This window comes from Ascaphus truei, chromosome 2, assembly GCF_040206685.1.
Source record: "Ascaphus truei isolate aAscTru1 chromosome 2, aAscTru1.hap1, whole genome shotgun sequence".
Lineage (NCBI taxonomy): Eukaryota > Metazoa > Chordata > Amphibia > Anura > Ascaphidae > Ascaphus > Ascaphus truei.
In genome coordinates, this window is record NC_134484.1 from 124,043,050 (window position 1) to 124,068,980 (window position 25,931).

The 25,931-nt window shown below is 41.7% G+C and overlaps 1 protein-coding gene across 3 annotated transcripts in view; it reads left to right on the top strand.

Moving 5' to 3' along the window:
- B4GALT6 (beta-1,4-galactosyltransferase 6) overlaps nucleotides 1–25,931 on the top strand; it is a 115,094-nt gene that overhangs the window by 16,938 nt on the left and 72,225 nt on the right. The window contains exon 1 of one of the 3 annotated variants that reach the window (XM_075584783.1): nucleotides 23,626–23,776. The exons of the other annotated variants lie outside the window; for them this stretch is intronic. The gene's annotated coding sequence lies outside the window, so the exon portion shown is untranslated. Of the gene's footprint in view, nucleotides 1–23,625; nucleotides 23,777–25,931 lie in introns of those variants that run through there. 3 annotated transcript variants of the gene reach the window in all.

Below are 25,931 nucleotides of genomic sequence, written 5' to 3' on the forward strand. Positions count from 1 at the left end.
CTCACCCTCTCCCACTCACCCACCCACTCACCCTCTCCCACCCACCCACTCACCCTCACCCACCCACCCACTCTCCCTCACCCACCCACTCACCCTCTCCCTCACCCACCCACTCACCCTCTCCCTCAGTCACCCACCCTCTCCCTCACCGACCCACCCTCTCCCTCACCGACCCACCCTCTCCCTCACCGACCCACCCTCTCCCTCTCCGTCACCCACCCTCTCCCTCTCCGTCACCCACCCACCCTCTCCCACACCCACCCTCTCCCACACCCACCCTCTCCCACACCCACCCTCTCCGTCACCCACCCTCTCCCTCACCGACCCACCCTCTCCGTCACCCACCCTCTCCCTCACCGACCCACCCTCTCCCTCACCGACCCACCCTCTCCCTCACCGACCCACCCTCTCCCTCACCGACCCACCCTCTCCCTCACCGACCCACCCTCTCCCTCACTCATTTATATCTGGCTTTTTTTTACTAGATTAGTAAGGAACTATGTACAGTAACAAGGACTAGTTGTAGTAAAGTATAAAAGTAATACAATACATAAACGGTTATGTCAAAAACAAATTTTATTAGTTCTTACTTGGAATTTATTCCATTTCTTTTTTTAAAAGGTGGGACTGGGGCGAGTAGATTTTTGGGTGATTTGTCTAGATAGGTGTGTGTGTGTGTGTGTGTGTGTGTACACACACACACACACACACACACACACACCAGCGGTCTTTCACGCCCCCCTGCTTTTCACGCCTTCCCCCCCCCCCCGCTGCCTTTCACGCCCCCCCTGCCTTTCACGCCCCCCGCCTTTCACGCCCCCCCTCCCCCCATGCCTTTCACGCACCCCCTGCCTTTCACGCCCCCCCCTCCCCCCGGCCTTTCACGCCCCCCCCCTCCCCCTGCCTTTCACTCCCCCCCCTCCCCCTGCCTTTCACTCCCCCCCTCCCCCCTGCCTTTCACTCCCCCCCTCCCCCCTGCCTTTCACGCCCCACCCTCCCCTGCCTTTCACGCCCCCCCTCCGGGCAACGCCGGGTATATCAGCTAGTATACATATATACATACAGTATATATAAATAAAAATAATATTAATATATATATATATACTCATAGTGTGTGCGTGTGCGTGTGTATATATATATATATATATATATATATATATATATATATATATATATATATATACACACGCACACGCACACACTATGAGTATATACATATATATACATATACAGTATAGTATATATATATACACACGCACACGCACACACTATGAGTTCTTCAGTATTTATTGATACCTTTTTTTTTATTTGGACCAAGAATTTGTGTCATGGGACAAGCTTTCAAGAGTTTTCCTCTCTTTCTCAGGTCAAGCAATACCATAAATATATACGCACATAAACATGCGCACACACAGTGTGTATGTTTGTGTGTGTATATGTGCGCATGTATGTATGTGTGCGTGTGCACATGTTTGTGTGTGTGTGTGTGTGTGTGTATATGTGTGCGTGTGCGCATGTATATGTGTGCGCGTGCGCATGTATATGTGTGCGCGTGTTTATGTTTGTGTGCGTGTATGTGTGCGCATGTATGTGTGCGCATGTATGTGTGCGCATGTTTATGCATGCGTGTGTGTGTGTGTGTATACGTGTGTGCATGTATATGTGTGCGTGTGCATATATATCTATATCATACAAACACATACATACACACCTAAGCTCCGCAGGGTCCTGTGCCTGCAAAATGGCTCTGTAAAGTGCTATGTAAAACTAGCAGCGCTATACAAGAACAAGCCATTATTAATTTTAATAACACACATTGAATTGTACACATTCACATAAAATTAAATATACATATTATTTACAGTATTATATATACAGATTTGATTTTAAATGAGTTGTTAATATTTAACATTAACTACACACGTGCAATGGAATAAGGTTTAATTAATTAATTCTGAGCTACTCTCCTTTTCTGCTGCTGCTGCTGCTGCTGCTGCTGCTGCTGCTGCTGCTGCTGCTGCTCTGACAATTCTGTGGGGAAGATCATGTGACCAGGCATGATACATTTGTGCTCATGCACGTGCACGGCTGTGGAGGGGGCAGGACTCACGAAGGGGTGTGCCAGAGCCTGTTACAGAAAAGGAAGGGGTCGTGCCTTTCTAAAGGGTTGCTATAGAAACAAAAATGTTCGTTACATTACAATAAATTAAAAATTGTCTTTCAAAGTTGTTTTTAAAAAAAAAGAAGAAAATGCTACAAGTATTTTCTCACAATACAGAACTGATTTATTAAAAAAAAACACACATGCAGGATATTGACTGAACTGCAGCTTTAATGGCACAGCTATTTTAAGAAATCCTTTTAACCTGGCTGTTTAGTCCCAGTTACTTAAAATGAGGTTCCTTTTCTGATCACAGCGTTAAATATGTACGATGTTTTCTTGAAATAAAAGTAAATGTTGTATTATGGAATGATGACAATCCATTTCTTGTTTAGTTTCCTAACAGATATCCAATCAGGTTGGAGAAAGAAAGGGCAGATGAAAGTGGTGCTCTACCCTCTTCTCCTCCCCCCCCATCCCCAGGAATGACAACTACTAGAAGCATGAGTTTAACACTAGCTCATTTTCATTGTAAACCTAGTCCAATTCATACTGTTTTTCTTAAGCGAACAGTGATCAATTACATTTAATTGACCAGTAGTTGGCATCCAGTTTCTTTAATTAATGGTATTTCTGTGGGACTGTTCCACAGAGGAAGATTTTGGAAAAGAGGTTCAAATACAGATTGTTTCCCCCCTTTCTTTCTAAAAAAAAATCTATTAAAAAGCGTATTGAGTGCCTATAACCATGCTAAAAAGCGGAAACAATCAAAATGATTGGTTCCAAAAATTGGTTAGATGAGGACAGTATATAGTATCTTCTGTATGCTAGTAAAACTGGTATACCTTGTACAATCGTGGATTATTGGGTGATGAAACGTTACATTGTTTACCCCAAAAATCCAGATATAATTTACAAAAAAGCTACAATATCAAACATTTCTAAGAAATCAATAGGGCACAATTGGTTAATGTTTTGAAATAGTTTTTTTGGAATTGTGGCAATTGTTGCATTTGGTGTATTTTTGTTTTTTTGTTTTTTGTGTGTATTAGAACCAATATATTATCTCTAATTGTGCATGCAATGTCTTATACTATATCTGCAACACCCTTTTGGATTAGATTGGGAAATTGCTGTGAGTTAATTGCAGTGCAGTGTGAGTCGTGGCCAATACAATCACTGGTGCTGATTGGCTGAGGTCATATGTGACCCCTCGGCGCGCCTCAAAGTCAATAAAATTTGTCTTGGCAAGGGCCCGTGAGTGTGGCCGGACAAATTTAAATTTATTGTGCTGACTGCGCCAAGCGCGGTCAGCGGCAGCGTGGACACAGCCATAGGTGCCTGGAGTGGTAACTGTGTCTTTGTCGCTGCAGTTCTGCCTCCTTCTGTAGCGTTCGTTCCTGGGCAGGCTACTCGGGGGGTGTCCTGCTTCTTCGGGGGGTAGTGCTATATTGCGGCTGGCCTCCTGGTAGTCCGCGACTCGTCCCCCGTGGCACCGGAAGTGATGACGTAAGGCAACCCGTCCGGTCTGATCACTAGGGGTTTCCCCTGAGCTACGAGATTCTCACTGCTCAGTAATGTGAGAGCTGACTCGTCGTTAGCGGAATCATCCGGTAAAACAATGTCCGTGCAGTCCAGCTAGTGACTCAGCAGGAACCAGCTAGTCCTCTGATCATACTCTTTATTATTTGTGTGAGCTGCTTTAACCTTTACATTTACTGCTGTTTAAAAATCTGGCAGGACCAGTTAATTTAAGAAAGCGAACAGTTTCCTATTATAAGTTTGAACAGAGAAACCTTAATAACTAAAAAAAAAAAAGAAACATTTACAACGATTTGATTGTTTAATCAATATTTATTTCTAATTCCTTATCTGTCTTCAGGAATTTACTGTGAATCTGAAAATCTCCCAATAAAATATTATAGACAGGTCTAGTTTTAATTTTTTCTTCTGAAAAACTTGCTATAAATTCCCTTAAAATTTTTTACAAAATTAACAAAAACCCAATATTTTCTCAATCCTGTGATTGAAGTGGCCCTGGTAAAAATCTATAAAGCTTCCTTCCATTATTAGATCAGACTTTCTTTTGTCATTTTATTACCCTAAAAAAATTACTTAACTTTAAAAAAAAAATTGCGTTTGAGATATTTAGTTTGTCCTGATTCCGCTAAAACAGTGTATATGTATATAAAAAACTTTATTTAAAACTTCCTTATCCTACTGCATATTTTATTTGTATAAATAGATACAATATAATATGTAAATTATCTCCCACGCCCATGAATAACAACCTTACTGTAAAAACATGTTAAGCTGTGGCAGGGGGCGCAAACTTTTTTCCCTGCACCCCCCCTGCCGGCGGTCCCCTCACCTCTACGCCCCCCTTAACCCCCGCTCCGGCGTCATGTTGCCATAGCAACGTGACGTCACATGACCGCACTGCGTCATTTGCCGCCGCGTTGTCCTGGCGATGCGTGTGAGAAGCCGCCGGAGCCAAGGTAAGTTAGGTTTACATAGGCCCTGCAGCTCCCCCGGCACTTAATTTAAGTGCCTTCGGGAAGCGCGCAGGGCCTCTGTAAACCCCCACACTCAGTCTCGCGCCCCCCGGGGGTTGCGCCCCTCAGTTTGCGCATCACTGAGAATTACTCCAATGTAAATACAAATCTATACTTGAGTCGCGGTGTAAAAAAATGATTTTAAAACTGCCAAATGTCACAATTTCTTTTCAAATACACTAAAACTTTATCAGAAACACTTTGCTCCATGACATAATTATCCCCTCACACTATTCACTATGATCTTTCTAAAACAAAAAGAAAAACAAACAAAAAACATTGAATAGGATGTCTTCCCCTCCCCATTTTTTCTTTTCTTCTTTGTCTCATCATTTCTGTGTTCAGCGCTAACTATCAGAAATTATACTGTTCTAATTTATAGTCAAATAATTACACATGATCATAAGATTATACCTTGTCATTGATACAAGAAATCTACACTAAACAGTAGTGCAGTGCTTACCAACATTTTTGCTGAGGGGGGGGGAAAAAGCGTTTAATTCTTATTCTAATTCATCTGAATACTTTCATATTAATACATTAATTTCTTTAAAACTACTTTTATATTATGATTCCAAGAGGCTTTAAGAGACTCTTGTTTCTTTTTTTAAAGCTTTTTCATAACAAAGAGAAAATAAATACCATTCTTGACATGTCATTTTTCTTCCTCTGTCACCAAGACAGGTTTGAAGAAGTTGTAGAGTGGGTATATGCCAGGTTTACTCGGAAGGCTGCAGAATCTTTACGTTGCGTAATACAACCATAAACAATAAAAAAATAATAATATAAATCGTTTACTCAGTCTGGATTTCCGTCACTCAGGATCTGACAAGAGAAATTACCCGTCTAGAACGCAGACACACAATCGGTTAAACTAAAGGCATTCATGAAATGGCGCCTTTACCCATAATAGCCGGCTGAGTGTCCAAAATCGTCAACAAGCAGACCTGGTCCAGTGATCCCGAGTTGTTAGAAACTCACTTCTGACACCACTGTTCTGGACCCTCAGATTCAGGCTGATTATCGATAACTGGAGTCCAAGTTCTTTGAAAGAAAGTGTAAGTTTATTGATACTTACAATACAAACACGTGCAGGGAGAATCAATTTGTCATACAAGACTTCAGGCTGATTCTGAAAGGCATTTCTCCTCAGTCTTTATACAGTTTTCTATACATCATATGTTACCAAGCATATTAAAAAAACTGACTAGTCGTTCCTCAGCAATTCTATATTAAAAGGCTGACTTGTCTTTTCTCAGCAATTCTATATCTGTATTTATCTTGTAAAAACAGGCCACAACAGAATACAGTCTATCTACAGGGAAGCGCAAACTTTTGCTGCTGCACCCCTTGCTTGCTTGCCTCGGCTCTCGTCTTCCCCTCCCCCCCCCCACCTTGAATCAGCGTCAAATGATGCTGTGGGGTCATGTGACCCACGGTGTAATTTGACACGTGTGATGTCACCGCCAGCTGAATCCCGGTAATTGGAGTGTTGCTGAGTTCTCGCGCGATTTCTCCTCCCCCCCGGCATTTAATTGAAATGCTTTGGGAATGACCGTGGGGCCTCTGCAACCGCCCCCCCCCCCAGAAATATCTCCTGCGCCCCCAAGCAACTCTGGCCACCTCAATCAGCAAAAATTTCCATATCACTTGTCAGAACCGCTTATGTATGGAAACTTCTCAATATTTCATGAGATCTGTAACTTCTACCGACCGCTGTTGCTGTCTTTTCAGATTTTCAGCTTTTATTATAAAATCTTTACAGTGGTGTTATGTGTTGTCAATGGCATACTGTATATCTGTGATGAACCGGATAATATAATTTAACATACATCTAAAGTCTTCAGTCACTTTTTGGGACTACGATTTTCTGTCACAGATTGTGCCTGAGTGTATGCGTGATAATAGATTCGGGCTTATTTGATTTAACGATGTCGTGCGTAACACTTTACAGAAACACCGTGTACAGGAAACCTTTGTGGAGATAAGCTACCCAACATGTACATCCACTTGGCCTCAACTTTGAGGAGGGCATGATATGTCTCCTCCCCTGATGCCATGTGAGACCTGTTCTGTTCGATTCCTTGAAATTTCAGGCAGTTAGGATCTCCTCTATGTTGACATATCTCAACACTGGTGTTTTTTTTTTATATATATATATATATATATATATTTAAAAAAAAAAAAAAAAAAAAAAGATATATATTAGTATTATATATATTTAATTTTTTTATTTATTACACCTACCTACATGTTTGAGAACATGTCTTCGGAGTTGTCGTTTCATTTCCCTACATATTGTAAGCCACCATCACAGGGTATTGGATAAATTACTTCTGTTTTACAGAGGTATATAAAAAAATTGGGGAAGCATTTTTTCTTATTCCTGTTTATAGAATTGTTTTGTCTGATTTATAAAGTGACAAGCTTTACAGCTCCCATATCTATATGATCCTGTTTTTGATACAAGCCACTTTTTTTTCTTTTAGGGAAAAAGTGGCTATGGACTAACCGGTCTGCCAAATTTTTGGCTCTTCTGTAGGTGTTGGGTGATGTGTCGAGGATTTCATGTACAGATGCAGCTGCCATTATCCAATCCTTTACTGAATTGGTTTTCGAGATTGCCCCGAAATTCTCTCAAAATTTGCCTAGGCAGACGAATGGCCCATCGGATTAATCCTACCGGTCTGTAAGAAACTGAGGATGAATCAGTCACTCTAACTGCATGCCTCTAACAAGCAATCGCAGGGAATTTTTACATGGCGGGGATACCGGCACCCCATAACAGGACCTGTATCTCAGAAAGTAGGGGATCCCCGGACCTGAAACCAATGTGGTTCAGCTCTGGAGAACCCTTGCTACAATACTGTAGTGTTAGAATTTAAATAAAACCCCCGTGATCGCCTGTTAAAGGCGTGCAGTTAGTGACTGGTTGTCTATCTCTTACTGGGTTTCTCTTAGACAGGTCGGCCCCGGTAGGATTAACACAGCAGGGACCCCTACTGTGTTAATTCGATGGGCCAATATAGTCTTCAGAGGACCATCTCTGATCTCGGTGTAGTGCATGATTCACCAAGGTAAATGTTGGGATAATGGCCGCTGCATCTGTAACTCTTTATCCTTCATGAGGATATGCCAGTGTCTTTAAAGTACGTTTTTTTTTTTTTATATTTTTCCATTGGTTCTTGAATGTACCAATTAACCTTATAGGGTTTCTTCTGTTACCGTACAGTAAGGTACCTCTAGTCTGTCTTTTGTGTGTGTGTGTGTATATATATATATATATATATATATATATATATATATATATATATATATATATATATATATATATATATATATATATATATATTTTGTGTTTTTTTTTTTTTTTAATTCCTCCTTTTGTGTAGCAGCTGTGATTAGCTCTCAAACTGTCCCACTAGTATCCCTTGTGTTTGGGGTGATGGCTACTTGCTAATGGAAGGTGATTTGTGGCTGTCGGCTTTCTGTGTGCTGTGGTTTGGAGCATACCTTTGTTATCTTTTGAGATTTCTATGTATTTGTCTTGTATTTTAATACACTTTTCTCCATGCTAGTTTCCGATGTGAGTCGTAGATTAAAGAAGTTGTTCTGTACATTGGTGAACTATTGGCGTTGTTCCATGCCTGTTCTTAGGACCAGCACATTTCTGTGTTGTATATGCTGGTACATTTCGTCAGAGAACACAGATCTATATTGGCATGTGTAGGGGCTCTCTATGCCCATTGCCATTCTCTGTATTTGGTGAAAGAAATTTGCCATTAAATAGGAAATGTGTGTTGGGAAAGGTTTTAATAGGTCACAAACCTTTATGATTTTAAAAAACAGAGGCACTGAATTTATAAGTGTGCCACTGCTTTGATCCCTGTACTTTGGATGCTGGTATACAAGGATTCCACATCTAATGTTGCTAGGATGGTTTTGAGAGATATTTGTATTCTATTTTTCCTCAGTACGTCTGTTGTATCTCTTGTATAGGAGGTTAATGCTAACACAAATGGTCTGACTTTGTTAAGGTAGGCGCTTGCTCTCCAATACCTCCTATCCCTGACACAATGGGGCATCATGGGGTGGGGTTTGTCATTTTTTAAAGTGAAACTTCTTTAGTGGCACCTAGTTCTGATGGAGCAAAACTGGATGGATGGAGATGAACTATGAAACGGAAGTGACGTCATGTAATGGCTGCCGCTCTCCCCACACGGTTGCTGACATATATGACATATCATATTAAAGGCTGCTGTTCCCCGTCCGCTGCCCGTGCCTGCTGCCATGCCGCGCATGCACAGTTGTGATGGCGCCGCTGACAGACGCCACACATGCGCAGAAGCAGCGGGCAGCGGCGCTGTTCCCCCCCCACACGCACGCTGCCATGCCGCACTGCACCCCGTCACCCACAAACAGCGACCCGGTGCAGCTGGGACAGCAGAGACCGCCCGACCGGGACAGCAGAGACCGCCCGACCGGGACAGCAGAGACCGCCCGACCGGGACACCCCTCCCCCCTTTCCTGCTCCGCCGGGGGTAGTGGGAGTCGGGAGGAGGGGGGTAACGGGACTACCGTGTTGCCGGGGGGGGGGCTGGCTGCAGCAGGACACACAGCTGTGTCCGCAGCTCTGCCGGGGGTAGTGGGAGGGGGGGAGGAGGGGGGGGGGCACAGCACAGAGAGACATTCACACAAAACAGAGAGAGACACACAAGACACACACACAGACTCACACTGACTGACTCACACTGACTGACACACACACACACTGACTGACTGACTGACACGCACACACTGACTGACACGCACGCACACACTGGCACTGACACGCACACACTGACTGACACACACACACACACACACACTGACTGACACATACACTGACTGACACGTGTGCCGAGCACGCGCGTTATAAGTCAATTTCTGTGACAAAAGTCAAAGAAGTTTCACTTACTATGCGCGGGCACAGCACACACAGCATTTTTTTTTTGTACTTTGGCTATACTGTAGAACATGGCTGTATATACTGTAGGACATAGGGGATTTCTTTTTCAGATATGACACTTTTTGTTTCAGGACAGATTATAGAATTGTTTTTTTTTTTTTTTTAATAGAAAATATGATTGGGTCACTCGGTAACCTTGTGTAACAGTCATTGAGCAGTCTCAAATTGTCCTGTAGTTTGTTTAATTCATAACCAGTGTTCCCCCCCCCACACACCTTGTTGGAGGGTTTGACCATACCTCAAATTCCCAAATTCTTCGAGTGCTTTTATTTGATCCAGGCTCATGTTATTTTATGCCCAATTTTCTGAGATGTTTTCTATATTACAAAGGACCAATTTTGGGAATATTTACAAATTGGTTATAGTGCTAATAGGTGGTATGTTAGGCATACAGGCGCCATCACTCTCTAACCATTCTGTGTATGACTTGTGGTGTTCAGCTGGGTTTGACTGTGGTGTGAGTTGTATTTTTTTCTCTCTCTCTCTCTCTCTCTCTCTCTCTCTCTCTCTCTCTCTATTCTATCATTTATAATCATTAAGGTCTTGCAGTAACTTTTTTTTTTTTTTTTTTTTAATCTTGAATTTGATTTTCACTGGTAGATTTGTCAATGTTTCTTTTTAATTCGAAGTCATTCAATTAAAGTCCTTTGTTCCATTTCGCCACCGATGGCTAATTCTAATTACTTAGTTTCATGTTCTATTGGTGAAGAGATTTTAAATCAGAGTCAAAGTATCATCCCATATTTTAGTGGTCAGTAGCCCTGATTTCATATGATGGAAAGATATATTCATTTGTAAACTCTTTGGAGTCTGTCTCTCACCATCATTTGATTTCTCTCATACACCCTCTTTCCAAGTTCTGAAGGAAAAAAAAAACAAAAAACCTAATATCTAAGGTTCTTGTGGTGTAGTGTTCTGCTGGGTTAAGTGAGAATACATGGTTGATACCTGTTCAAGTCTATTGATGTGATTACTGACTAGAGGGGTGCTGTTAGAGTTCAACAAAAACTTTACATTTTAGACTGTTGATAAACTGAGCAATAAATTGGGATGACATTTTTAGAGGGGAAAAAATATGAAAAATAAATGGTCAGTCTTTAAACCATTGTTAGATGTGTATACCCTTGGGTAATATAAAAGAAACCAGTCTAAACCGATGTTGGCAAATAAACAGGTATGGGAGGAAATGGAAAAGAAGCCAGCATTTAGATTAGTCAGAAGGGAGAGGCATTATGACGGTAAGGGCAATGCAGCGATCAGAAGCGGTATGCCCAGCCATTGCCCCTACCAGTTCAGATGGGTGCCTTATGCTTGACCGCATATCCCATCTCGTGCGGCCAAAATGGCCGACTTGTACATTACGTCTATGTGGGACTGTTTATCCATGTTGTGTGATAATTGCATTTACTGTCCCTTTTTGCATGCAGGCTGGTAATTTACTTGGCCCATATGGATACTAAGCTAATCTGGGCAGCTAATCAAACGTAGGGCTGTGAAGTGGTTCAGCCATTGTGCGGAGGGATACTTACTTTTGGTCTGGGGAACAGTCGTTCCAAAGAGCAGAGCCTTTGTTTGATCCAAACTCAGTCACCTATTTCTGAGGGAGATATCTGGGTTGGCTCTGAGAACTGGTTCTGGATATTGTGAACGCAATTCTCATTGATCAGTTCAAATTTTCCACTTTCCTTAAGATCGGCCGGTTGGCTGTCTTTTTGAAACAATCACAGTTTCTGGCTTGGATTGGCCCATCACAGATGAGTGCTCGTTTTGTGATTGGTCTGCATGCAGCATCCGTGCCCTGATTGTTTGGCAAACCGTTTTCCATGCTTTCCTATAAAGACTGGAAAACTATGTAAGGAGCTGCCGTTTTCAGCTCCACATACTATTCTGGTTCTAACGTAGCAGGCGTCAACCAAGGTTAGTACCGGAGACACAGAGAATATGCAGGGTCATATACATGGTGGCCATTCGACATAGCTAGCTTGTGAAGAGCATTGAGTTACCAAGACCCTGCAGAGAGTGGACGCTGATCTGGGCAAGCCTCTTGAAGCGGTGTCCAGCACCTACTGAGCCAAGATTGCTCCTGTAAACCCAGTGTTGGTGAGCTTGTGCTGTAGCTTGGTATTGTGTTGTGCCTGTTGACTCTGGTCAAAATAAACCTGTTTTATTTAACCTCCTTGCTCTGTCTGGTGTATGTGATCTCGGTGTGAAGTGTGCTGGTCTCCCGTGACGAGCTCCATATCAGAATTATAGGGAAAGTAACAAAAGTTCATAGTAGAGGAGGTTGAAAATATTCAACCTATCCTAAATTTAGACGACAGATACTTTATCCTATATTTTTATTTACAGTATATTGATCCAGACGAAGGCTAACAAAACCCCCCCTAAAATCATCCAATTTCATAAGGGGGAAAAATGAATTACTTCCAGAAACCAAAGATGACTCAATGGATCAACATCCTTCCTATGTTTTAATTATTTGGTATATTCCTGTATACCTTTTCCTTTTTCTGAAGATATGTATCTGCCATCATGTGTAATGAATTCCACATTTTAACTGCACGTACTGTAAAGAATCTTTTTCTCTTTTGAGAAATCTCCTTTCCTCCCAGTGTCGTTTGAACTGCTCTTGGGATGATTAGTTCTTTTGAAAGCTCCTTGTTTTATCACGGCATGTATTTGTATATAGTTATCATATCGCCTCTTAGACGTCTGTTTTCTAATGTAAACAAATGCATAACCTTAGATGTGTCTGTATTAAACCTCATCTGCTATTTACTTGCCCAAGTTTGCAGTCTCTCCAAGTCCTTTTGGAGAAATTACATCCTGCTCTGATTCTACTACCTTATACAATTTAGTGTCATCAAGGTCATTAACAAATAACTTAAAAAGCAGGGGTCCCAGGACCGATCCCTGAGGTACTCCACTTACAGCTTTAGCCCAACCTGAAAGTGCAACTGAATTTGCATGCATCATCCGACAAAGGGGAGTTTAGCTCACCATGTTACATAAAAATTTAAAAGAAATATATAAAAATATGTAGCCCTATACTGTAGGGGGAAAAAAGCATCAATCCGTCGGATGTAACCACTTTAACCTGTCATTAACGTTGGTTCACTAGGAGGAATTGCCCTTTAAAGAGGCAATCCATGGTGGGTTTTTTCCACCCTTTTTATACAGGGTTGAAGCAGGGGGTCACCAGAGCTGAAACCCCACTCATTTCGGCATCGAGGACTCCCGGCTTCCAGTAGCCACTCCAGTGTTCACATCTAGGGTGCGCAAAGTTCCTGAGCTGCGCCCCCCCTGCCTGGCAGCCCCAGCGCTCAAGCCCCCCATATGTCCTAGGACTCCGTCACATGACCCCCTAACGTCACATGACCCCCTAACGTCACATGACCCAACAGCGTCATTTGACGCTGCGTTGCCATGGCGATGCCTTGTTGAAGAGCCAGACGAGTGCAGTTAAGGGAGTTACAGAAGCCTCCTCCAGCATTTCATTTAAATGCCTTGGGGAAGAGCGTGGGGCCTCTGTAACTGGGGTCCCCCCCTCCCCCCCCCCCCCAGTTTGTGCAACCCTGGTTCACAGCAACCCTGGTTCACATTATGTCTGATTTGCAAACGGGCCCTATGGGCCAATAGAAAGCTCTGACATCACCCGTTGCAGCTAATGTGATGACCTATGTGATGCGGGAGCTTTAAACTGCAGAGATACCTGCACCCCCTACACAGGTAAAGATCCCTGGAAGCAGGGGTCGCCTGAGCTGAAATGAACTAGTTTCAGCTCAGCAGAACCCCTGCTGCAATCCTGTATTCGATATGAAAAAAAAGAAAATGCCATGAATTGCTCCTTTAAAGCTGCAGTTCAGTCTTTTTTTTTTTTTTTTACTTCAATAGCTTCATGTGGGCAATCTCTATTTACCTAAAGAACTGTATAGCTGCCAGTCAATCTGTTCTCCATGTATTGATCGGCGAAATTTGGTGACATAATTAGTGAAGGGATCTGTTTTTTTTTCTGCTTCTGTCCGTCAGTGGAAGCTCATGAATATTCATGAGTCTCCCAGTGACGTGTGCTCGCTCCCGATCTGCCACTGTGTGGTGTCCCCCTTCTGCCCCGATCCCTGTGCCTGCCTCCCTGCCCATGCGGGAGCTGGTAGGGTGGTTTGCGCTGCCCCCGGAGGGAGGGGGGGGGGGATGTGTCCCCCTTCTGCCCCGATCACCGTGGCTGCCTCCCTGCCCGTGCGGGAGATGGAGGGGGGTTGCGCGGCCGCCGGGAAGGGGGGGGGGGGGGTTGCAGCAAGGTGGTGTGTGTATGTGATTATAGATAGAGATATATATATATAGATAGATAGATAGATAGATAGATGTGTGTGTGTGTGTGTGATATATATATAGTGTGTGTGTGAGATATATATATATATAACACACACACACACACACACACACACACACACACACACACACACACACACACACACACACACACACACACACACACACACACACACACACACACACACACACTATATATATATATCACTCACACACACACTATATATATATCACACACACTATATATATATCACACACACTATATATATCACACACACTATATATATATATCACACACACTATATATATATATCACACACACTATATATATATCACACACACTATATATATATCACACACACTATATATATATCACACACACATTATATATATCACACACACACTATATATATCACACACACACTATATATATCACACACACTATATATATCACATACACACTATATATATCACACACACACTATATATATCACACACACACTATATCACACACACACTATATATATCACACACACTATATATGTATATATATGTGTGTGTGATATATATGTGTATATATATATATATAGTGTATATATATATATAGTGTGTGTGAGAGATACATATGTGTGTGTGTGTATACACACACACACACACACACACACACGTATGTGCGCACCCCAGCGGTCTGACTGAAGTATTCTCTGACTTCCGGTGTCTGCCGCTGCCACAGCATAATTCCTCCCTACCGCCCTCCTGTCCCGCTCCTGCTCCATTCACATGGTCCTCTTCTCCCTCCGCCACCACTGCTGTCCCCTGCCGCGCTTCGCTGCAGGATGCCGTCCTTCTCTCCCTCCGCCGCTGGCTGCTGTCCTTCGCTATATATCCATACACATATACACACACACACACACACACACACACACACACACACACACACACACACACACACACACACACACACACACACACACACACACACACACACACACGAATATGAGTTCTTCAGTATTTGTTGATACCTTTTTTTTATTTGGACCAAGAATTTGTGTCATGGGACAAGCTTTCAAGAGTTTTCCTCTCTTCCTCAGGTCAAGCAATACCATAAATATATACACACATATACATACACACTGTGTGCGTGTCTATGTATGTGTGCGCATGTTTGTGTGCGTGTATATGTATACGTGTGCGTATGTGTGTGTGCATGTATGTGTGCGTGTCCGCATGTTCATGTGTGCGTGTGCACATGTGTATGTGTGCATGTATATGCGTGCGTGTGCATATATATCTATATCATACACACACATACATACACACCTAAGCTCCGCAGGGCCCTGTGCCTGCAAAATGTCTCTGTAAAGTGCTATGTAAAACTAGCAGCGCTATACAAGAACAAGCCATTATTAATTTTAATAACACACACATTGAATTGTACACATTCACATACAAAATTAAATATACATATTATTTACAGTATGATATATACAGATTTTATTTTAAATGAGTTGTTAAAATTTAAAATTAACTACACACGTGCAATGGAATAAGGTTTAATTAATTAATTCTGAGCTACTCTCCTTTTCTGTTGCTGCTCTGACAATTGTGGGGAAGATCATGTGACCAGGCAAATGACTGATACATTTGTGCTCCATGCTCGTGCACGGCTGTGGAGGGGGCAGGACTCACAAAGGGGTGTGCCAGAGCCTGTTACAGAAAAGGAAGGGGTTGTGCCTTTCTAAAGGGTTGCTATAGAAACAAAAATGCTCGTTACATTAGAATACATTAAAAATTGTCTTTCAAAGTTTAAAAAAAAAAGAAGAAAATGCTATAAGTATTTTCTCACAATACAGAACGGATTTATTAAAAAAAAACACACATGCAGGATATTGACTGAACTGCAGCTTTAAGAAAAACCTTGTATCTTGTTATAAGTGACACATTCTATACCCTTACCTCTAGCCAAGTACAGGCATACCCCGGTTTAAGGACACTCACTTTAAGTACACTCGCGAGTAAGGACATATTGCCCAATAGGCAAACGGCAGCTCGTGCATGCGCCTGTCACGTCCTGACAAGCAATACCGGCTCCCTACCTGTACCGAAGCTGTGCGCAAGCGGGGAGACTATAGAGCCTGTTACAAATGCGTTATTTACATCAGTTATGCACGTATAGAACGATTGCAGTACAGTACATGCATCGATAAGTGGAAAAAAAGTAGTGCTTCACTTTAAGTACATTTTCGCTTTACATACATGCTCCGGTCCCATTGTGTACGTTAATGCGGGGTATGCCTGTATCGCATCTCAATTAATTTCCATGGGGAAGAATGAGAATACAGGTGGTTTGACACAGAGCCAAAGGAAGCAGAGTTTATGCAAACGGTTTCTAAAGATATTAGTTGGACGATTCAATCGTCTGGTTACCAGGGACGCTTTAAGCATTACTATGTGACATTATTGACTTCTCCTTTAAACTACTGTACAGTGTCCTGATTTGAGCAGATTACATTTTTATAGCAGTCCCATTACCGATCTCTTATAAATTGCTGGCTGCTTGTGTACACCTATCCTTATTGATCCTTCAAGAAATGTGGCAGACTTAATTTTGATGCTAGGTTTGACTGTTCTTTTTTACACATTTAAATATCATTTAAATATAACTGATACATGATGTGAAGTTACATTCCATTTCCAAATCAGTCTGGGACTTAATTGTTTTCACATTACTAGTTTATTTTATTAATTACAGAGTATTGTGGGTAAGTCACACGTAACCTGTATTTTAGGGGAAGGATGCTGGCTTTCAAGTGTTATTTGGGCAGATAATTATCATGGTCTATCTGGGCAGGCCTTTACCACTTTGCTGGTTTGTACACATTGTGAACCTGTTCTACATGAAATGTTTCATAAGTTATGTACAGTAGAGACGCTTACAGTAATTCTCAAACTGTTGGTAAAGCCCCCATTGTGCAAATTGTGTACTACATTCATTCAAAGGAATTATTGGCACTATTGTAGTTACCAATAATTTGACAACACCTTCACCCATTGTGTATATACGGCTTAATTGTGTAATGCAACATGTGAGCCCAGACCAACAGTCTGCTTAATTAGCTTCCTTAAAGTCTATTTTTTTTTCACACAGTTTCGTTCTCCTCATGATCAAGGCATTTTAATTAAAAACTTTTATTCTTTCACCTTAGTCAGAAGACAAGTTGGGGATAGGCAAGTTACTTTGCAAGAACGTGCTCTGCACAGTAACACCCAAACTAATGGCAGCTGAGGGTTTAACACATTTCTTCATACCATATTTACAATGTAACTTGGAAAATGTTAAATAGTTAAAGGTGTCTGTATATATATACTTATATTATATCAATTGGTCAGATTTAACCATTTCATGGGACACTTTGCACACATTGTAAACCATCATTGGCTTCCTCAAACCAATGTGATCATGCTTACAGTAGATGGGTAACTAGGTGAAATCTAACCACTCCTGTATTTGCACCTTTCTCTGGTTTTGACTTCAATTTCACTGGGGCTTAGAAGTGCTTGTGATGTTTGTTTGATGCTTTTATGCAAATACCCATATTTAACTGCATATTGCTGCTGCTGATTCACTTTGGTTGTTGAAGGGAGAGACTGCACCTTTTCAGTGCCGTCTAATATAAGATCTACATTAGGCTGCGGCCAGGGTGAATGCTGGCGCTCGAGCTCTGTGACGTAAGGCGCTCATTTTGCTTGGGCAATTTGTCTCCTGCTAGTTGGGAGGCGTGGCCATGTTGTCACAGAGAGGCCATGTCGTCACGTGACGCGGATGGGAGCGGCAGAATAACATTTGTTTGATTCTGCAAGCAGCGGAGCGCTATTCGCTCCTGGGCATCTGCTCTCACGCTGGACAAACACATTGTAGCAATTTGATCGCGTGTGCTCAGTCACCCTCGACGAGGCCTTAGAGTGCCGTGTGATGCAGCTCATAAGAACCTATGTTAGGAAGGAGAGCAGCTTTATTTGGGAGAGCCCACAAACCTGTGATTGTTACAGGGATGACAGCCCCAGCCCCATGTACAAAACAAAGGCAGAGGGAATATTCTGAGCTACATAAAACACCCCAGGATTTAAAGGTAGTATTTTCTTTTGATCTTTAATAATCCTGCAGTTACATTTTGTAGTTATTGGGGGATGGAGTCGAAGGCCCCTGTAGGGAATGGTGTGTGTCTTGTGGCAATGTTAATGCAAGTAGTGTCTGGGATGCATGAATATGATTAATTATGGGGGCATAGAAAAAAGAAATATTGGACGTTTAAGGCACAAAGGACTACAGATAGGAAGGTATAAACGCCTAGAATGTCCTGTAACACTCTTAAAATATTCAGTGTGTATGAGTAGTATTTAGCTCAAACTACATGCGTAGATATCCTCATACTTCAGTAAGTGGTTCACTGTATTGAGAAAGGGAATACAAAGAACAGCATAGCCTAATACTGTTTAATGGTTAAAAGATAAATAGAAAACTTGTGATTGTCAACTCACAAACTTTTCCTTAAAACATTGCCAGTTGAATTTTAACTTTCCAGTTTCGGCATATGGAGGAAACCTCAGTCCACACACTACCGTCTCCCACAGCTTGCTCTGTCACGGCTGCTGGGGATCCTTTCTTGAGGGACCGTCCGCTCTCCTCAATCTGGGTCCCACTGTCCCAAGGCACTGTAGGTCGCGTTCACTCGCTTGCCTTTACTAAGTCTTGATTCCCTCCGTGGGGACTATCCCCATGCGAAGCAAAGAACCTTCGCGAAAGGCGTAGGGTGTCACAGCGGAGCCACCGTAGCTGTGCAGTGTGACGTCACAATACACATCATACCCGGAAGTGGTACCGGGCTGCTGAGCACTATCCCGGCGCATTGGTTGTTGTTATCCATTTAGGTGGTGCTGTTTGTCTTATTTGTTATACAATGACCTGCATTATTGTAATTTGTTTTAACCGTGCAAATTTAGCAGTAATCAAAATGGACAATCCTGATGTTTTCAACCTTTGATAAACTTATATGAAGATATTGGTATTCCTTGTAATTGACAACCTACAGTATGAACAAAATCCGCATCAACATGTATTTTGTGTGACTACTGCACATGGATAAAGTTAACCCTATTTGTGCTGTTTTTGTCATAATTGTAATTTATTAGATGGTAAAAATGTATTACAATGACATGGGTTTGTTTCACGATTAGTATGTATTATAATATAGACTTTTCTTGTATACTATAGCTTGCCGGGTGTTGGAAAGCTTTTGACTATTTTCAGAATTTGTTTTATATATGCCGGGGAGTTACAGACCTATAAGCCTGACTTCAATAGTGGGGAAACAACTTGAAGGTTTAATATGGCATCATATTCAGGAATTCCTAATGGAAAACAAAATTATTAATAGTCAGTATGGATTTATGAAGGATAGATCATGCCAAACTAACCTTATTGGTTTCTTTGAGGAGGTAAGTAGGAATTTAGACCAGGGTAATGCAGTTGATGTGTTCTACTTAGATTTTGCAAAGGCTTTTGATACAGTTCCACACGAGGTTGGTGTACCAAATAAAGCAAATTGGACTAAAAATATATGCACCTAGATTGAAAACTGTTTGAAGGATAGACAAGATAGAGTGGTCACAAATGGAACTTTTTCATGTTGGGCTAAGGTTGTGAGTGGAGTACCTCAGGGATCGGTACTGGGACCCTTGCTTTTTAACATGTTGATTAAAGACCTTGAGGTTGGCATCAAGAGCAAAGTCTCCATCTTTGCTGATGATACTAAATTGTGTAAGGTAGTAGAATCAGAGCAGGATGTAATTTCTTTCCAGAAGGACTTGGAAAAACTGGAAACTTGGGGCAGGTAAATTGCAGATGAGGTTTAATACAGATAAATGTAAGGTTATGCATTTGGGAAGTAAGAATAAACAGGTGACTTAGAAATTAAATGGGGATAAATTGGGGGAATCCTTGGCGGAGAACGATTTAGATGTGCTGGTAGACGGCAGACTTAGCAATAGTGCCCAAAGTCATGCAAATAGCTGCAAAGGCAAACAAGATCTTATCTTGCATTAAACGTGCAATGGATGGAAGGGAAGTAAACATAATTATGCCCCTTTACAAAACATTAGTAAGACCACACCTTGAATATGGAGTACAATTTTGGGCACCACTCCTTAGAAAATACATTATGGAACCAGAGAGAGAGTGCAGAAAATAGCCACCAAATTAATAAAGGGGGTGGATAATCTAATCTAAGGGGGTATCCCTTTAGATTGGAGGAAAGGAGATTTCACCAAAGGAAAGGGTTCTTTACCGTAAGGACAGTTAAAATGTGGAATTCATTACCCATGGAGACACTGATGGCAGATGCAATAGATTTGTTCAAAAAAAAGTTGGACATCTTTTTAGAAAGGAAAGGTATACAGGGATATACCAAATAAGTAAACATGGGAAGGATGTTGATCCAGGGAGTAATTTGATTGCCAATTATACAATACAATACAATACAATTCTTGGAGTCTGGAAGGAATGTATTTTTCCCCTTATGAGATATAATTGGATGATATGACACTGGGGTTTTTTGTTCGCCTTCCTCTGGATCAATAAGTATAGATATAGGATAAAGTATCTGTTGTCTAAATTTAGCATAGGTTTAACTTGATGGACTTATGTCTTTTTTTCAACCTCATGTAACAACATCTGTTCCTTTTTATATGCTGGTAAAAAAATAAAGACCCAAATTGTTTGTTTTAGATGCTTGTCTAGGATGCCAAACATAGTGTTGTAGGAGGACACGTAAAATTAGAAATTGATAATCATATTTACTGGATGTTATCCAATATTTAATTGGTGCATAATTTTCAACATTTGTAGATAAAATGGGATTGCAAAACCATAACCCCCACTTATACAACAGGCCGTAATCTATTTGCAAAAAATAATATACAGTTTGGGTTGTATAAAGGTATGTAAATCATTATTGGTGCTTGAACACTGTTGGTGTCATACTCTAAAAAGGTCTTCCGTCCTAAAATATTGCCAATACTCCTCACTGAAAGGGTTAAAAGAAACAGTTTGCAGCACGAACTTCTGTAGTCCATTGTTACCCTGTGTTGCTGTAAACGATGAGCATCTATGTGCTACACAGTTTATTCTGGATTAGGCCTATGTGTTTTTGAAGGCTGGGGGTGCTAGATTTTCTGGGGGAGAGGCGTTTCAGTTATAGAGGTCCTGCGCTCCCAGGCATTTAAATTAAATGCAGAGGGACCACACGAGGCCTCTATAACACCCGTAACTTCCATCCCAGCGACGTGGCGTGGTGATGTAACATTACCATGGCAATATGACCCAGCGCGTCATTTGATGCCGGGTGGGTGGGGGGAGAAGGTGTGTGAGGCGCCAAGGAGAGACGGCAGGGGAGCGCACAGGGAAATGTTTGCGCACCCCTGTGACTTGAAAGTCACACTGGTTTCTTATTTTAATGGTGCTTTCACCCAGATAGAAGCCAGCCAGTACTACCTGGTGCTGGTGGTGGTAGTAGTAGTACTAATAGATAGAGGCCAGCCTACTGTACAGGTTGTCGTTCATATTTACAGGCTTTTTTTGTTTTTGTCTACCCTTCCCTTATAATTACAATATATGATGGCATTATACCAGGCTTTCAATTTTAAATAAAATGTTAGATTTGCCAGCGTATCTAAACACATACTCATTTTCCACCCTACTGCAATTTTTTTTAAACTACTGTCCACTTGCCATAAGAATTGGAACATTCGGTACATTTTGACAAAACCACTTTTAAGAACCAAGAGTTTAATGTGTTCAAATGAAATCATGGCTGTAAGCTTAAATATTTTATATCACTGAAAAGAATACTTTGATTTCAGGGATTTATTATGGTTGTGGCAAGAAACCTTTCTCTTTTAGGGTTGTAAAGTGGAGGCAGTACGTCTGAAAGATGGATGTAAAAGTCAAATACCATTAATTAAAATATCTCGTATTGTTCATTTCCATAATCTAATGAGCCCACGGTGAGATGCAGTTTGTAGTGGAGGTTGAGGGTCGGAAACTGTTTTAAGTCTGCTTGACACCATATAGAATTACCATTATTTTCAGTAATTGACTCTTTTATAATGTGATGTAATTTCAAAGGAAATACTCCACCAGTTTAATTAATCTTCTTCGTCACTTTGCGTATAATAATAAAACAGATTGTGGAATCAACGTTTAGATTCCATTTTACTATTTTAATATTAGATGTTTTGAATACAGATCTACAGTTTACAAAAGCCTGGGAGATGCTGTACCCTCTATCATGACTGCAAATAAAGCATTTAATGAATGTGTATTTTATAGTTGGAAAACTCCCCACACAAAGTATTTTGGGAGGAAAAAAGCAAAACAAAGTCCAGACCAAATATTGGATCGCTACTTCTCTCCTGGAGAACCATATCTACCCTTGATCTATTTTACTCAACTTACCATGCCACGCTTCTATTCCGATGCTTCTTGTTGTGCTACTTGCATAGACTTCTGTTTATGATAAGGAAGTTGCCTGCTGTTCCCCACTCCTTCGCACTGTAAAGGGGCATTGGGGAAACATTGTGTGGGCATTCCTGTGAAGTCATTGGGTGGGCAATGGAGTATTCTTGATGCCGGGGCCAAATAATTATGCACTGGAACCTTTCCTCTCCTCCACAATCCTATGTCCAAGGAGGTTTTGCCTATTGTGCAAAGTAAATTCCCAAAACTGGCAACATATATATTTAATAATAGCTTATTTAGCGCTTTTCTCCCAATGGACTCAACATTTCGTTACAAAAATGGAAAAATAGAAAATGTTAAGGTTAGACACACAACCATATACAAGGAAAGATACATTACTGCAGGGGTGCGTAAACTGGGGCGCACACGGGGAGCGCTATATTTTTGAGGTTGGGACGCGGCTCTTGCAGAGGCCCGTGAGCTCTTTACCCCCCCACCCCCTGTGAGCAGGGAGGGAGTGCAGGCAGGGGGGCGCAGCGGGGAAAGTTTGCGCTCCCCTGCATTACAGGATGGGATGGTACTGTAGCTATTAAATGCCGGAAAGGTTGTGGTTCATTAATGAAATGCCTGGGTAAACCGGTAGATCTTGAGCCTGTTTTTATAGATTTCAAAAGATGGGGTCCCTGAAACTGTACGAGGCAGACTGTTCCAAAGAGTGGGAGCGGAGTGGTTAAAAGCTCAGGCCCCAAAGGAAGTTAAAGCGATTCTGAGAACTGTTAGTCTTCATCTGCAGACCAAAGTGAGCGAATGGGAGTAAGGGAACTAGAAGCTCTTTCAGATCGCTGGGTCCCTGGTCATGTAGTGCTTTGAATGTCAATAGACCAATCTTGAAATAAATTCACCATTTCACAGGCAGCCAGTGTAAAGAACGGAAAACATGTGGCAAGAACGGCCAAGTTAACCTGGGCGCAGCATTCTCCTGGTGTAGGTTATTTTTTGGGGGGAAAGATCCAGGAAAAGTGCATTGCAGTAGTCCAGGCGTGAGGACACAAAGGCATGGACAAGTGTAGTAAGATCCTGGAGGGTTCAAGTGCTTAAGCCTGGCTATGTTCTTTAGGTGGACGAATGAAGATTTGATCATGGCTGACACCTGATTAAGGGTCAAGTCAGTCAAGGACAACTGCACTATTCCTTACGTGGACAGTGATGAGTAGCTGGGAGCTTCCAAGCTAAAGGCCAGTGTGTTGCAGTCTTTTTGTCTTCTAATGGTGAGCATCTACCACAAGCACTTCTGTCTTCTCAGGATTCAACCTCAACCAACTGGAACTCGTTCACTATAGAAGCTCAGATAAACATCTATAGAAGACTGATAATGGGTCCATAGTGCCTGGTGCAAAGGACCTGTAGAGTTGTAATCTGCATAGCAGTGATAACCCAGGCCATGCCATCTGATTGTCAATTAGTGGCAGCATGTACACTTTGAATAACATTGAAGATTAGATAGAACCCTGTGGTACTCCACATGTCAGGCATGGATTCAGATGCCACATCTGATGAGACTCTGCGAGCTCAGAATGTAATAAGTTTATTTGAAAGTAACAAAGAAAAATAAGGTAAGTGTATGTCATTTGTAAACAATCGCTGCATACTCTTGACAAAATACACATTTCTATAGTACAGTGAAATGCTTAATATGTATTCTATAAAATCATGCTGTATTTCCTATTGTCAACTGTTCTAGAATATCTATATCTGGACATACATTTGCTAGTCAGTGGGTGTGAGCCTGCTGATTGGCAGTCTCATTCGTTGCCGATTATGCTTAAGTGCGCCAAATGACCCTGTGTTGTACACCCACCCTAGAGCAGCAACAGTGGTTTATTTAGAATTGGTTTCAGGAGCTCTGCCTTGCAAACTCTCTCGCTTCATGCAGTGTCTCACATGCTGTAGTGGTGGCATCATTTCATGGCCTTTGAACCAGTGGTGAAAGCGTGATGCTCTTAGGGGTAAGCGGAACCATTATCTTTATATTTTCACACACGTATACCTTATTGATTTCAATGTGACTTTCTGTACGATAGTGTTTCTATCTGCGTTTAATGATTAGCCCCCCTGTTTTGGGATTAGCAGCATAGTGTGACGCTAAAATACCATAGAGCATGGCAAACATTTACTAACCTGTGTTTTAACTCGAGCAATAGAATTGACCTTTGGCAAATGTTTGGCTCGTGCAGTTTTTTTGCACTAAATGGCGTTGCTTGTATCAGTTGTTTGGTTCGCTCGCCTTTCCAGGCTTCATCGTCCAGTCTGCATTATGCAACGGTTAATCTCATTTGTTTCATGATATTATTGCATTTGGTGGTCACAAAGTACATACTTGTAAAGGTGCGAGCTTTGGAAAATGTGCTGCATTCTTCAGTGATTAAGGGTTCCTAATGTCTACCTAGGAGAAGCAGTAGCACTCAAATGCTTGCAATACACACAAGCCAACCTAAATATTAAAGAAAGCTAAGGATTGCTTATGATCTGAGGGTTTAAAGTGGATAGGAAAATGGTCTGACTAGGTGGGCACAGTGGTTCTTATCTGCTGTAAAAAAAAAATCTATGTTTATGGCAGCACATTAATTGGACAGATTCCCATTCTGCTATGGGTTGTGCAGTTGTGCTTTTTTAACAGCTGTTACAAATGGTAGAGGATGTGATCAGTTGTGAAGGTTAATGCAATTCTTGGATACAGTATGTTCAGAATCAGAAGACATCACAAAAGGTTCAGCCTGATCTGACTGAGAGCTGGGAAAGAATTGTTCACCTTGGAGACTTTTTATTAAGTTAGTCACGCTTTTAATATGGGCCTTCTGCCAGTATGTCCTGGCACAAATGAAATGCCTCTGAGGTACCGATTTTAACAATAGCCAGGGGAGGCAAAAGCCTAATCTGAATAGCTTGTATACTTCTACCAGGCAAATTGGGAAAATGAGCCATATGGCAACAGCAGGGATAGTGCAGGTTCGTCAGGGAAATTAGTAGGTGGAAGTTGTCATTTCTCGGCCCCTCCCAACAATACATTTCTGCTTTTAAAGCTGAAGACCAAGCAATATTCTACTTTTGATTTAATTTTTTTTTTAAATTCTGCACTGAGAAAATACTTGCAGCATTAACCCCCCCCCCACTACTGATATTTTTCATGTATTATAATGTAACAAGCATTTTTTTTTCCATAGCAACCATTTACAAAGTCACATCCTCTTCTGAAACATGCTCTGGCACACCCCTTTTTGAGCCCTGCGCTCTCTAGCAGTGCACCAATTGTATCTAGTGACTGCCTGGTCACATGATCTTCCCCACATAACTTTGTGCGGTTAACACTGCTATGGTAATGAAGGGGTTAACCCCTCCCGCAACCTTCCTGGTAGGTCTAACCAC